This window comes from Mauremys reevesii, linkage group 7 (genome assembly GCF_016161935.1).
Source record: "Mauremys reevesii isolate NIE-2019 linkage group 7, ASM1616193v1, whole genome shotgun sequence".
NCBI lineage: Eukaryota > Metazoa > Chordata > Testudines > Geoemydidae > Mauremys > Mauremys reevesii.
The window spans coordinates 47,719,538-47,735,811 of NC_052629.1; the positions used below are offsets into that span (position 1 = coordinate 47,719,538).

General features: G+C 40.0%; 1 long non-coding RNA gene across 1 annotated transcript in view; it reads right to left on the reverse strand.

The window, feature by feature from the left end:
• LOC120369409 overlaps nt 1–14,623 on the reverse strand; it is a 29,105-nt gene extending 14,482 nt beyond the window's left edge. The window contains exons 1-2 of the long non-coding RNA XR_005583152.1: nt 14,503–14,623; nt 14,084–14,196 (exon numbers count right to left, since the gene is read on the reverse strand). This is a non-coding gene — a long non-coding RNA (uncharacterized LOC120369409). The remainder of the gene's footprint in view (nt 1–14,083; nt 14,197–14,502) is intronic.
• Between the last annotated feature and the right edge of the window lie 1,651 nt (nt 14,624–16,274).

The window sequence follows — 16,274 nt, forward strand, 5'->3', positions numbered from 1 at the left end:
ATGCAAACCATTGTTAATCTGTTTCTAAAATAAGTTTCTATTTACATGGTCCTGGCCTTTCAAATTGCATGACCTTGGAGCCACACAGGTCTGTCAGTAAGCATTCATTGGCTCTGCTCTACAACAGCATAGGCACACAGATAGCTGCAGCTGAGAGCATAGCAATGTATCCACTGACCAATAGTGCCACCTTATTTTTCACCTTCACTTTTAAGATGACATTATATCAGAGACAGATCCTGTCCCCAAAACGTTTGCATCCCCTCTTCTCATAAGGGGGATCCCAATAACCAATCACGGTTTGGGCGGGGAGTGGGGTAGTTTCACGTGTGACCACCTAGGCTGGCTGGAGGAGCATCTCCTCCTAAACATGGCCCCATAGCAACATCACCAGCCAGATCAACCTAGAGATGCTTTTGCTGGCATGGTGGAGGAACCCACCTTTGGGGACTTTACATGACTCATTCTCATAAGTCAGCTATGGAATTACTCAGGGATGAGTTATACTCCACAATACTGCCTCAGTGCCTTTGGATCACCAACTTTGAACCCCAGCAGAGGCATATGGAGACAGGGACAAAGAGTACTGCATGCCCAAAGATTCCCCTGACTTCCTCCTCTTTTCCCAGGAGGATTTTTTTTTATTGGTACAAGGTCTGAAGGCAAGCAAATCTTGCAGAAGCATATTAGACATGAGTATCCAATCAATTCTATTTTCCCAGGCCATCCTTCCTGAAGGGTAGCCCTTCCTGCTAGCCAGTGTCCCCCAAAAAAGCCTTAGCACCTAGACACTGTGGTGATAGATTCCTTATAATTAAGAGACCTATAGTCCCTGCCTGTAGGCCTACCAGACATTTCCCTCCCAGGTGAAGAAAGTTGGACATGCAAGAACTTCTACATCGCTATGTTCTCTGAAACAGAATTAAGCATTCAGCTGACTGTCTTGATTGTGTAGGGTTGTAAAGAGGCTTCTGCCCAACATCAGACAAAATTGTTCCCCAATATTATATTAAGGGTAGAAGGCATGTGCAGGGTTCAGACTTCTATCTATTACTTTCAGAAAACCAGTGCTTCAGTACCACAAGAAAAAATTCTGCAGGATGGTCGGCACCCAAATCTGGGTTGATTAGGAACTCAGAGTTTGGAGGAGGCTTTCATAAAGAACATTTCAGGACAATCATTCCCAACGGAAAGGAAATTTATTTCAAATACTGGGGGCAGGACCCCATCTTTTGGGAAAGCCAGTGGAAGATGACTGATGTCTGCAGAACCCATCCTGAGAGTGTTTCATTGAACAGAAGATAGGCACGTAGGATTCCTTGGCTGTCAGCTAGTTAATGGGAAAATTAATTTCTTCTGGTTATTGTGCAATGATATCTATACTGACAGTGGGATGAACCCAATGGACTTTAGAGCTCTAAATAGCAAGGATTGTCAAAATTGCCTTTGCAGCACCTTTGGACTTTCCAAACCTTAGTTATCTCTGACCTTGTTTTTTCCCCCAAGGAACAAATCTTGGACACATTAACCTCAACAGGCCTCAAATGACAAAAACAAAAGGCCAACACATTTCAGGGTTTCATATCACATAAAAGCCAACATGTCCAGCTATAGTATGATCACCCCAGTAGAGGGGCATCATCAGGTAGCATACAGGCAATGTAACGGCACAGAAGTGTGACAGATGAGAAAGGGGGACTTTCCTGTGCTCCAATGTCTTATTGGGTGCTTAGATGATTCCTCGGGCTGCTCTAATTTATGCTGGGGGACTGGTTGCAGCCAAGCACCAAGCTTAAAGTGTTTCTCTTCCTTGTATGTTTTCTAATAAGGTTAAATTCACTGAACACGCCAGAAGCCGTGCCTTCTCCTCTTCACTTTGACCCTTTACACCCTTTTCACATCCCCCGCCTCCTTTCATTCTGCCTACAGCATACATCTCCTTGGGATTGATTGTATAATTGTAGATTTACCTCAAATCCAGTAAAAATGTCTAACCCCCTCATTCATATTTATGCACCTACACGCTGTGAGACAAATGATCTTCTTTCAAACAGTGATCTAGTGATTTTTAGTTAGTTAAGAAATAAAGTAAACAACCAACAAGCAAAGTAAATACTGAGCATAAAATATGCTGAGTTGAAAAGTTCACTAAATACACCCACTGCCACTTGTTAAAACAGCAAAGTCCTTGTTTATGATGACAACTTATTTTCCCTTCAACCCCCAAGGACTTGATTTTACCTCACCACTTTGGAATGTCTCATTTGTAAATCTTTTGAGGTGAATTCTTAGAGCCAAAACAGGTTGCATTTATTCACAATGGCATAGCTTTTAGTCCTGAGAGTAGTCCCTGTGAATCACTTTTGAAGGTTCGGGCTACTGCTGTAAGTGCTCTCCAATATGACCAAAGGCCTGTAAGGTGGGAATTCAAAAGTGCTCAGCATTAGCCTTATCCTGAAGTTCCAATTAAGTCAATGGTAAAACACACAGGTGGTTCCTGCTCTGTTAATTCCTCTTTATGTAGTTTAAGAGTCAGATAAATTGGACAAGATGCACTAAGACCCAGCAGAGTGCTAACTTCCTTCTTTATTTTGTAGTTTTCTGGCTGCCAAAATGATAGCACTGCTCTCTAAGGGGCTGGTCCAATGCCCATTGAAGCCAATGGAAAATGGCAGAGATGCTTAATGACTTCTTTGTTTCGGTCTTCACCGAGAAGTCTGAAGGAATGCCTAACATACTGAATGCTAATGGGAAGGGGGTAGGTTTAGAAGATAAAAACAAGAAGTTAAAAATCACTTAGAAAAGTTAGATGCCTGCAAGTCACCAGGGCCTGATGAAATGCATCCTAGAATACTCAAGGAGCTAATAGAGGAGGTATCTGAGCCTCTAGCTATTATCTTTGGAAAAATCATGGGAGACAGGAGAGATTCCAGAAGACTGGAAAAGGGCAAATATAGTGCCCATCTATAAAAAAGGAAATAAAAAACAACCCAGGAAACTACAGACCAGTTAGTTTAACTTCTGTGCCAGGGAAGATAATGAAGCAAGTAATTAAGGAAATCATCTGCAAACACTTGGAAGGTGGTAAGGTGATAGGGAATAGCCAGCATGGATTTGTAAAGAACAAATCATGTCAAACCAATCTGATAGCTTTCTTTGATAGGATAGCAAGTCTTGTGAATAAGGAAGAAGCAGCGGATGTGGTATACCTAGACTTTAGTAAGGCATTTGATACAGTCTCACATGATATTCTTATCAATAAACTAGGCAAATACAACTTAGATGGGGCTACTATAAGGTGGGTGCATAACTGGCTGGATAACCATACTCAGAGAGTAGTTATTAATGGTTCCCAATCCTGCTGGAAAGGTATAATGAGTGGGGTTCCGCAGGGGTCTGTTTTGGGACTGGTTCTGTTCAATATCTTCATCAACAACTTAGATATTGGCATAGAAAGTATGCTTATTAAGTTTGCAGATGATACCAAACTGGGAGGGATTGCAACTGCTTTGGAGGATAGGGTCATAATTCAAAATGATCTGGACAAATTGGAGAAATGGTCTGAGGTAAACAGGATGAAGTTTAATAAAGACAAATGCACAGAGCTCCACTTAGGAAGGAACAATCAGTTTCACATATACAGAATGGGAAGAGTCTGTCTAGGGAGGAGTACAGCAGAAAGGGATCTAGGGGTTATAGTGGACCACAAGCTAAATATGAGTCAACAGTGTGATGCTGTTGCAAAAAAAAGCAAACATGATTCTAGGATGCATTAACAGGTGTGTTGTGAGCAAGATATGAGAAGTCATTCTTCCGCTCTACTCTGCGCTGGTTAAACCTCAATTGGAGTATTGTGTCCAGTTCTGGGCACCGCATTTCAAGAAAGATGTGGAGACATTGGAGAGGGTCCAGAGAAGAGCAATAAGAATGATTAAAGGTCTAGAGAACATGACCTATGAAGGAAGGCTGAAAGAATTGGGTTTGTTTAGTTTGGAAAAAAGAAGACAGAGGGGACATGATAGCCATTTTCAGGAATCTAAAAGGATGTCATAAGGAGGAGGGAGAAAACTTGTTCTATCCTTAGAGGCTAAGATGAACAAGAAGCAATGGGCTTAAACTGCAGCAAGGGAGGTTTAGGTTGGACATTAGGAAAAAGTTCCTAACTGTCAGGGTGGTTAAACACTGGAATAAATTGCCTCGGGAGGTTGTGGAATCTCCATCTCTGGAGATATTTAAGAGTAGGTTAGATAACTGTCCATCAGGGATGGTCTAGACAGTATTTGGTCCTGACATGAGGGTAGGAGACTGGACTCGATGACATCTCGAGGTCCCTTCCAGTCCTAGAATCTATGAAATATACGAAAGACTGGGAACAGGACCTAAGACTATATACAAGATCCTTGCCAAACAAACATGCTTCAAAATGTCTCATCCTTCGAGTACTTTGTGTCACAGGTTTAGGCATTTTTCCTTTCACTGACTAATTCTTTAGTTAAAAAAGTAGATATGAATATGCAATATTAGTGTTGCTTACTCTTTTCGCAGACTGATTTCTGCTTTTAATTCCCAGCAGAATCAATTAACAGTGAATAATTTTCAGAGTGCTTGAAAGTGCAGAAATACTGCTTTAAAAATTAAACTTCTTTGGCTGAATAAATATACATTAGCCAGTATTATAGTGTCCTATCACACACAACTTGCTTTATACGTTTTCTAATGACTCAGATTGATTGCAAAAGTGTGACTAGCTTTGCCAAACACTGCAGAAAGCCAGGCACATCAGAAAAACTTCAGGTTTATTTCTCATATAATATGAGAAATTCTCATATTTCTGCCACAGAACAATAAAAATACTAATATCTTTGTTCCCAAAGATATTTATTTTTTCAAATAAACGATGGATTTTGGAAAAACATCTTGTGTTTCCTGGGTTCATGAATCACGGTATAACATGAGTGACACGGCAGGACAGAATGTGCATGTTATCTTGAAAAAATGCCAAAATAGATGCCGGGGGAAGGGAGTTGTTGCTGCTGTTGTTGGGGGTTTTTTTTGGAGCGGAGAACTCTTCTCTCTATACTCTGAAGTATTGGATATTGGAGTTTCATGCACGGAGTGCTTGCAGGAGTGGACCCTGGGCCTTTCAATGGGCACCCAGCTTGTTACCAGGAATAACTGTCTGTTACTTTGAGTAGGAAAAGTTGACCCTAAAATAAAACCCAACTTATAAAGCTGCACCTTCTACTTACTGGCTAGAAGATTCGTATTTTAGAGCTTAACGTTCAAATCCCTTTTGATATTGTATAATCTTGATTCTCTGGGGGGTAGGTTAGCAATGATGCTACTGTGTATTTGCAAGCCCTCGATCACTGAAGAATGGTATCCTACTGTTGACTTGAACTCACACATACAACCTCCAACATTATCATCATGCCAAGAGAGAGAACTTTTTTCCTGGAAGCTTGGGAAAAACTCAGGCTTAGTAGAATGGTTATGATGGACTCTCTCATAATCGTGTTCTAAGCTGGCTAAAACAGTGGGGCTGTTCTTTCAGCTTACTTTGTGTTTTCAGAGTTTATACACAGATTTCAAATCCTTCAGTTTCCTCTTGATCCTTTGTATATAGGATTGACCAGTGATTATATTCTTAGGTATAGCTGAATTAAAAACAGTGATAACTCTGATGATAGATGTATCAACTGAGCCTCTGTCTGTGTGTGTGTGTGTGTGTGTGTGTGTCACACACACAGAGAGGCGGGGAGAAGGGGATTACATTCACTTACTACTGACAAGTAAATCCCAGTATACAAATAATAATGAATCAGTTTGTAAATATTATTCCACATTTTCAGAATATTGAAATATTTTGGAGGCTTCTCTGTCTTCTATCAAAATGCCTTGTTTTCAAATCTCAGGTTATTGAGACAGTACAGTGCATTTCTAAACAGTATATGTCAGTCAGTCAAATTACATAATTTGCATTTTGAGACTCACAGATCAGGCATGGAGCATTACACTGTTAGCATCGCATCAGGATAAATTAGAAAAGGTACTTTTTGCTATAAACTATGATTAAAGTGACAAAAAATGTTCCTGCCAACTTGCCACTAAATTTCTGAAACATTTTAAAGCAAACCAAAATAGGTAACACTTAATACATAAAGGGTACCTTGTTATGTAGTTTATAAAGGGTTAGTGAATGATTAACAGATGTTTAAAGCATGTTACAGACCTAAGTACAGAGTTATGGATGGTTACAACCCCATCAGTTGCAGATAGTTGATTATAAGCAGCCTATTAATCTGTTGGACCCTAACAATTGGTTAACCATTTCTTAAAAACATGTATAAACTCTTTATAAACTGTTTATAAATGTACCTTAATATGAAGTGTAACCTCTTGGGCATTTGGTATATTTTATCCAGTGTAGGATCCAAGTAGATAAAGCATTACCTGTGCCACTCATGTGTATGCCTTTGTGATGGGGTGTACCAACCCCACACTGTTGAGGAGAGGGTTAAGGAGCTGCTCTGGACACAGGAAGCCATGCCCCCTCACCTCTGCTGGGTATGCTCTCAGAGGAGGGAGCATTTTAAACATTTAGCTACCAGTACCTTGAACAATCAAATCTCATCCTTCAATTAATAATCTGACCCATAAGACACACCACAACCACCCAGTACCCAAAGACCCTTACTACATCCTCCTCTGGTCTCCTGCTCCACCACATAGCAACACCCACCTACATGTGTGTGGGTGCCTAGATGTTTATCAACTTCAAGCCCTACTCAGAACAAAGGGGTGGGGGTAAGGATAGCAACTCTATCTTGTTTATAGTGAAGCAACTCCAGTTTATTCGCTGATCCTAATCTGACTGCATAGGGAGAGGTGGCTTCTGAAAATACATGCATCTCAAATCATTTAGCGCTTCATGGGTTGGACCAACAACACTTGCAATTCCACCTGTACATTTAATGGACTCCAATGGGGTTTTCTGCTTCCTGTGTGCACCACTGCTCAAAGGGTATCAGCTGCATTTTGCACTGGCTTTGGCTTCTGAGTAGTTCCGGCCTGCCGCCCCATGAAGGGACTTGTGTTTATATCTTTCCTCATTAAAATATTTTAATAAAAGTTTCCCTGTATTTCTAATTTTAACCTCACCAAAAAAAAATGGGAGACAGAACAAACAAGTGAAAACAGCCAGTAAGAAGATTACATAGCATCAAGGAATACTATTTATAGTGCTTTTCCTGTCAGGAGACTAGCCGATTATCAGTCTGGGAAGGTATGTACATAGACTTGGCAACCAACATACAGTTTTGAATAACATATCCCATCACCCTGAGCACTATTGAGAAAGACAGACACTGCTCTTTCCAATATGTTGGTTAAATGTGTAGTTTCATGGTCTAAGATAGTAAAAATTGTTTCTCCTATAATTATACAGACTGGCTTATTTTGGCCAACTGCCTACGGTACTGTGGACTCTGCTTGCCAGGTAAGGAACAAAGTCATGTTCAATATCCTAAACTGTTTGTTCTACAGCATGAATGCACTGCATGCCTGGATATACCACCGCTCTGAGATACATTAAAGAGTTGGTTTGTAGTGAGCAGCATTTAAAGAAAACAAAGAGGTGAGGCTTATACAAGATCCCTGTACCTAAACGACATTAAAGCCCTTGTTAAAGTATTGCTGCTTGAGCACAGTGAATGGAGGAACTGTGCTCTAACAGCAACACATTTATGGATTGAGGAAGGTCCATTCATCCTGCATTTCAAGGTAAGGAGTGAAGATTCATAAAACAATTGGTGAGATTTTCAATGTACTTTACCTGGAATTGAAGGAAAATAAAAGAATGTAGGTGTTTGTCCTGAAACATTACATTGGAAGGAAAGGTGAGTTTATGAGCAGGGCTAGTATTTTCCAGGCACATGGACTGAGGATATAAAATAGGAGACAGTGGAATCATGCTTTTACCTTTCTCCTGCCCCCACTTATACTGGAAGCAACAAAAATACTGAGAAGACAAAGATTTGAACTGAAGAGACTAGTCACAGGTTTAAAGGGAAAGCCTGTGTATTAAAGATTGTAGCCCACCTGCAACATCCAGTGGGGTGAGAAAAACTGCTTGATCCAAATACTGCTTAGTCTAAATAAGGTTTAGATTGCTTATTTTCATTTTCTTTGGTAACTATCTCTGACCTTTTGTGCCTACCACTTATAATCACTTAAAATCTATCTATCTATCTTTTTTTAGTTAATATATCTGTTTTATATTTTATCTATATATTTGGTTGAAGTACTTGGGAAATTTCAGCTTAGTTTACAAAGGCTAGTGTGTGTCCTCTCCATATTGAGGGAGGGGTGGACTGGGTAATAAACTTACACTGGTCAGGCTTCTGACCAAGACGGTATAGTTCTGGAGTGCAAGGCTGGAGGCTTGGGAGATTTGCTGGTGCCTTTTATTGTGTGATTCATGAGTGCTTAGGTAGCATTCATGCAATCTAGCTCAGTGTGGGGTTCCATATGCTGTTGTGCTGTGCGATAGCTGCATCTGGAGGGGCTTGCTGCTTGTCACTAGCAAAGCATTATGAGACACACCCCAGGCTGGAGAGTTAAGGGTACACAGGAGTACCCCAGTTCCAGGTTGTACCCTGGGGATCCTGTTAAGGATGTATATCAAATTATAACACAATAACCCTACTCTGAGCTGTCTGTTTACACAAGACTGTGGAGAACAAGGCCCAAGCTGTATACAACGGACTGCATCACAGGCCTTGGCTGGCTAGTTATGCAGGGGATTTCCCAGTATCAGCAGAGCAAACAACTGTGAGCTGCACTCTACACTGTGCATTTCATGCTGGTTCAAGCAGGGGTAAACTATCAGTGCAAGCAGCAGCTTTGCCTGCCTACACTATGGGGTTGCTGCAGTGCAGTTACACCACTGTCTGGGCATCAATGGTGGTAATCGGGGCAAATCCCCCGTGCAGACAAGACCTCAGTCAGGCAGGATTTGACAGACCAGCTGGTAGTATAGAGAAGGTGGAAATAATGAGAGGAATGATGGTCCCCTAGTGAGGGCCTGTTACATAGGAACCCCACATTCAATTCCCTATTCTGCTACAGACTTTTTATGTGACCTTGGGAAGGTCCTTTGATCTCTTGGTAACTCAGTTCCTACATCCTACCCTCTGATACTCAGAGCAGAGAATAGCAAAATATCCTTGAAGAACCCCCAAATCAGCATTCTCCACCCTGACTCTTGTGAAAACTCCTCCTGGGAGGCCAGGCTTTACAGCTGTTTGGGAACAGGCGGGGTATGCAGCCACAGGTCACAAGTAGTTTTCCCTCTTTCACAAGTAGCTGGCATTTTGTGGTAGCTAATTTTAATGTGGACTCATTTCCTAGCTGAAATCCCCCACGGAGTACCTGCTAGTCAAAATGGCAGGAATACCCCTAACAAAGACTGATCCCCATTGCCATGAAGAGAGCAGATTTTACTACAGCCATGACTGGAAACAGCCTCATAATGCAGCTCCAAGGGAAACCAGGTTGCCCTGGGACAGTTGGAATTCCAAGATCTTGGCCTCAGCGTTGATGCTTCTCATCTCCATGTGTGTCCCAATATCTACAGGTTTTGGGGCCTACGCTTTTACTAATTCCACAGAAGGGGCTAACTCGACCCCTTTATAGAAGGATTGTGAAGAAACCCAAAAAGGAGAAGCTTACAGAGTTTCTAAGTCCCTGTGTTGGAAACCCACCTATAAATTCAAGGCCAGAAGTGATCATTTAGTCTATCTCCTGTATAACACAGGTCAGATAGAAGAACTTCCACAAAATAATCCCTAGAGGATATATTTTTTTTTTTTTTAGAAAAGCACTCATTCTTGATTTTAAAATTGTCAGTGATGGAAACTCCACCGTGATCCTTGGTAAATTATTTCAATGGTTAATAACTCACTGTTAAAAACTTACAACTTATTTCCAGTCTGAATTTGTCTAGCTTCAGCTTCCAGCCATTGGATCATGTTATACCTTTCTCTGCTTTGAAGAGCGCATTATCAGATATTTGTCCCCAATGTAGGTACTTAGAGACTGTAATCAAGTCACCCCTTTACCATCTCTTTGTTCTGCTAAATAGACTGAGCTCTTTGAGTCTATCACTATAAGGCGTGTTTTTTAATCCTTTCATCATTCTTATTGCTCCTCTCTGCACCCTCTCCAATTTATCAACATTCTTCTTGAATTGTGGATACCAGAACTGAATACAGTATTTCAGCAGGGATCATACCAGTGCCAAATACAAAGGTAAAATAACCTCTCTATTCCTACTCAAGAATCCCCTGTATATCATCCAAGGATCACATTAGCCCTTTTGTGTACAGCCTCACACTAGGAGCTCATGTTCAGCTGATTATCTACCACAACCCCCAAATCTTTTTCAGAGTCATTGCTTCCGAGGATAGAGTCCCCCACATCCTGTAAGTATGGCCTATACTTTTTGTTTCTAAATGCATACATTACATTTAACCATATTAAGATGCATATAGTTTGGTTGCACTCAGCTTACCAAGTGACCCAGAATGCTCTGTAGGAGTGACCTGTCCTCTTCATTATTTATCACTCCCTCAGTTTTTGTGTCATCTGAAAACTTCATCAGTGTTGATTTTATGTTTTCTTCTAGTTTGCTGATAAAAATGCTAAATAGCAGAGGGCCAAGAACTGATCCCTGAGGGACCCCACTGGAAACACACTTGCTCAATGACGATTCCTTGTTTACAACTACATTTTGAGACCTATTCTTTAGCCAATTTTAAATCATTTAATGTGTGCCAAGTTATTTGATATTCTAGTTTTTAAATCAACATGTTATGTGGTACCAAGTCAACCGCCTTACAGAAGTCTAAGCCTATTACATCAACACTATTACCTTCATCAACCAAACTTGTAATCTCACACATACACACAAATTAGTTTGATAGGTCGATTTTCCATAAACCCATATTGATTGGCATTAATTATTATTAGCCTCCTTTAATTTTTTATTAATTGAGTCCTGTATCAGCTGCTCCATTATCTTGCCCATGATCACTGTCAGACTGACAGGCCTATAATTACCAGGGTCATTCCATTTACCCTTTTCTAAATATTGTCACAACAGTGGTTTTCTTCCAGTCTTCTGGAACTTCCCCAGTGTTCCAAGACTTATTGAAAATCTACATCACAGTGGTCCAGTGAGCTTCTCAGCCAGCTCTTTTAAATCTTTTGGATGTAAGTTATCCAAACCTGCTGATTTAAAAATATTTAACTCAAGTAGCTGGGGCTGTTTGGAACTGTCTTCAGTGCTCTTGGGATGCTTTGGAGTGCTACTATCAGAGTGGATCTATGTTTGTACAGGTCTAATTCTCTTATTGACACTGAGAAATAGTGTGAGGCCACTTTCTGGCAGACAGTGGAAGATTGTATTTTACTTGTGTGTGACTGGATTTAGTTTTGTAATAAAATCACTTAAGAAGTCCTTGCCTGATGTTCATTTTTGGACTCTTAGAAAAGTCTATTCCATTGCATGACATATTCACTGGCTGCATTTCATAAAGCCATAGAAGTTAGGGAGGGAAGAAAAAAAGACTACAGGTCATCTTCTTTATCCTTCGTCAATGCAGAGAATACTCTGCACTGTATTCTTAATTAGTTTGTCCAGTCTAGTTATAACTACATATAAAAATAAGGAGCTATGTAAGGACAACTTTGAATGGTGTGGAATCAGTAGAAATTCTCCATCTATAGTGCATGCCAGACAAGTTTATCCACTAAAACTATTAAATCTCATGCACTCTGTATAGTAGAAGCTCAGAGTTACGAGCACCTCAGGAATGGAGGTTGTTCATAACTCAAATGTTCGCAACTGAACAAAATGTTATGGTTGTTCTTTCAAAAGTTTACAACTGCACATTGACTTAATATAGCTTTGAAATGTTACTATGCAGAAGAAAAATGCTACTTTCCCTTTATTTTTTTAGTAGTTTACATTTAATGCAGTACTGTACTGTATTTGTGTTTTTAGGGTCTCTGCTGCTGCCTGATTGTGTACTTCCAGTTCCAAATGAGAAGTGTGTGGTTGACTGGCCAGTTTGTAACTCTGGAGTTCTACTATAATTACAATCTTACCATTTTTGAGTTAAACCAACTATCAGTGGCAGTTCTGGTGAATTTAGTTAACTGTTAGTTATGTCCTAAATCAGGAATGGAATGCCTTCTGGATCATGTATAGTGTGTATCACTGACAATTACACATTTGTGCAAGCTACAGGAAACCTTTGGCCTACCTAAAACCACACACTAATGTCAATTAAATCATTTTCTTTGTATTCCTATATTTGAGCAAGTTTCTTTACCCACATGAGATTGTCACAGTCCCACCTAACAGGTTTGGGTCACAATTTAAGTCCTACTCCAGCTCTAAATGGGGAGGACACAACAACCACAGTGGCTGTTGCAACAATGAGACTGCAGTAACGGTCACAGAGGGTAAAATTTCAAAGAGCACTTCATGATGGGTTGTACAGGCCCCACACAAGCAAGGAGGGGTTAATGATGATATGTGGACCTAATTGGCCTTGGCCAGCTACACTTGTAGCAGATGTGGAGAGATGAGTTAAAAAGGAGGAGATGTGGCTCAGTTTAGGGATAACCAGGAAGAGCAGCACAGCTCTACTTCTCTCTTGATGAGGAAAACTGGTTTCAGCCAAGAGTCTGGGGCTTTGATGAGTCTCCCAGTGGATGGGAGTCTGAGACAACCAAGCCCAGGAACACTGGCTGTGTGAAAACAAGCCCCAGGTAGAAGAATGGAGTCCTGCTGAACTCTCTTTAGACAACACTGGTTTTGGAATCATAGTATTCCTTTATTTTTGATCTTTAATACCCCAGAAGGGGTGAACTTAAATCCTGACCTGGCTGGAGGGCTGAGTCACAGGAAAAGGTGGATCACAAGAGAACTAGAGCAGCTGTCAGCAGGAGAGCACTCATGGCAAGGCCATCTGCTGACACACCTAAATATTTCAGGTACTGAAGTCCCCTTTTCAAAAATGACTTAGAACTTTAGTGCTTTTGAGCACTTTGGCTCCACTGTTTGTAGTTTCTGAGTGGAGAAAGAGGATGAATCTGACAAACACCTCATGCCCACAGAACAGTGCTTACTAGGCTATTGTACAGAGCCAAATTCTCTCTCTCTCTCTCTCTCTGTATATATAAAATAAAACCTTTAACAATTGAGATTTATAATGGAAGACCTGAGTCATCCTGAATTAATGCAGCTACTATAACATAAATGCACCTCATTTACAATAGTAGAACAATGAAAAGCCTCGTGACCATAAATATTTTGTTAACATAGCATCTCCTGTGAATGGGGGTAAAATAATATAAGCACAATCTTGGCATCATGACTGGTGCCACTCTAATATCACATCACATCCATAGCATAACTGAGAAAACACAAATAATTGCACAGCCATTAGACAACCATTATTAGTAACAATTAAATGCTGAGCAACTAGGACTCACACCAATTATATTCAGCTGTCCCCTGCTTGTTTTGTAAGATATCACACTGACTCATAGTTAAAGAAATCTATAGACTACTTTGATAAACATTTTTCATTTACACCTTCAATATCTAATATCCTTAGGCAAAAAAAGTTTGCATCTTAGAATTGTTTGGGAAATCCATAAATAAAATAAAGTTGGAAAAACAATTATGTATGAGTCCCTACTTTTCATACAGTTATTTAACTGATGATTAAGGGTTGAAACAGAAGAATCTTTTAAAATAAAATAAAAAAATTGCAATTCACAAAGTAATTTCTTTGTCTGATTTAAAGTTGAATACCTCTGAGGGGTCCAACATAAGTTTCTCATGTATCAAAAGTTTTCTATATCAAACTATCAGGCAGTGGAAATGCAACATGCTTGTTGAATAATACTAACACCACTAAAAAAGCAACATTATTTTCTGATCACTTACAAAAGGCTTTTCCTGTTAACTGACAGAAAGGTAAAGATTTCAATGCTTAAAACTTACTTTACTTATGGTTTTCTCTTCCTTTATTGCTTCCAGTAGCAACATGGGGCATCTATTATTAATTTTTTTAAAGTAGAACCACAGCCCTCTTTCTCTAGGGTTTTTCAGATTGCCTGAAAGAATAAGGAAATTTAGTAAACTTTAATCTTTGTAATCTTGCTTTATGAACAATCTTCAGGTTTTCCTGTTGATAAATCAACAATCAGCCTAACATTCAAAAAAGATGTATGAAAGAAAAAAAATTATGTTAACTTGAAAAAAATAAGAGATGATGGGTGTGTAAAGACAATGTACATTACTGTTTCTATATTAATAAAATCCTGATCTACCCTGAAAATATAGTTCTCTAGAAAACAGAGATTAATAGTTATAGTGAAACCTATGAGGGCTATTCTTCTCAAGGCAATTTCCAATCTTACCAGACTGACCCAAAGTATTCTAAAACATGCTGAGTGAATGGCTGTGCTCTTAGACTGCCACTACTATGAAACAACAAGCTTTTTGTTGAGCTCTTCAGATAGGTCTTAATATTGTTGAATAATTCATTACATCCAGCCTGGCCCAGCTGTGTTAGTGACAGGTGTGAAATAGGTTGGTGATATCAGTCCAGAGTCAAATATACTAGTAATCACATCCCAAAAAAACACCACTCCTGCTGTGCTGGAATTAATAACAATCTCAGCAAAGAGGCAAATGGGCATGGAGAGTGGATGGCCTTCTAGCTGGCCATGCTTCTTCCAGGGATGAGGTATACTGATGGGGTAGTAAGGAGAAGTTTGCACTGCTACTGCTTGAGTTGTACCTTGTGTGTATAAACACAGGAGTTCAATTTCTAGGTGTCAGTCAAGCACCTTTCACATACACTAAATTCATTTTAAAGTGCTAAAGGAATTAAATGAAAAATAAGTCATTAAATGTTCATAAAGCTGCTGGTTTAAAGTACAGCACATGACCTGCTTAGTGGGTTGATTTTTATCTCACACAGGTTTAACTTAGCAAACCTGAAAACATTACACCAATGAAAGGTTTTAGTATGCCTTCTAAACAGACAGCAAAGATAACCTTGTGAACTCAGCTGTCTGTCTAGAGTTGCCTCACTAATGATAATTAGCAACACATTTACAGCACAAGGTAGCGGAATTTGGACACTGTTTATTTGTGCTAATTGGAATGGCACAATGCTGGAAGTGTATGGGTCACAGTGGGAGCGCTACACCTCAAAGGTACAAGTAACCTACACCCAAACAAGACAAATCTCTCATTCATAGGGTATAACCAACCATCGAACAAAAAAGGCTTGTCTTTTTCTGGGAATAGTAGATCAGGTAAAGGTCATTGTCTTTTCAGGATTTTTCCAGAGTCTCAACATGTAACTATGTTGCTACCCTGATTTTACTGAGAGTCTCATGCTGTTTGGAGGTTTTTCTTGAAGACCTGCTCCTGAAGTCCTATGATTATGTCCAATGCTAAACATTCAAAAATACAGAGCAAATCCAAAGAACCCCAAATGTATCATTATTTTAATCTCATGGACTTGGAGGGTCATGATTTTTTAACAGTTGAGGTTAGCAATGCTGTAAAGGAAAAGCTCTCCTTTTCTGGGGTTCAAGGTGGAAATTAGCATTAGTCGAGTCCAGGTTAACTTTAAATCATCCCTGTTACAGACTGATATCGCTTCCTTTCTCTGGCACCACATCACAACATCTTTCCTGTCTAGAAGCACTGGAACAGATTCCCTACTGAGCCTGGAAGCGCCAGTCCTCATTCAACTTGAACTTTCACTGTTGAGTGAGGTGAAGCACAACCACCCTCCACGGGGGCTGAGTGTACTATCTCCACAGTCCTCAAAGCTCCTGTGGAGCTGACAAACAAGAAACAGACCAGAAATCAAAACCAGGTCTCCCACATAGCAGTCAAGGTCATCATTCCATTCATCGCACCCAGGCATTTCAGCAGATTAACATGCTGTACAGCCCACACTTTCCATGCTCTTAATTTATGTAGTTACCAGTGTGCTTATACCTACACACAGAGGGCCCCTTTAAGAGAGAGTTTAACGTGTTATAGGTAAGCAGATGTAAGATATCATCAAGAAAAGTGTAAATGGCTTTAGTGGCCTGAAAAAAAATTTCAGGGGTCTAGCATTGATTTTCAGATGTGATTCATTAGTGAAAAGGACAGACAAGGCAGG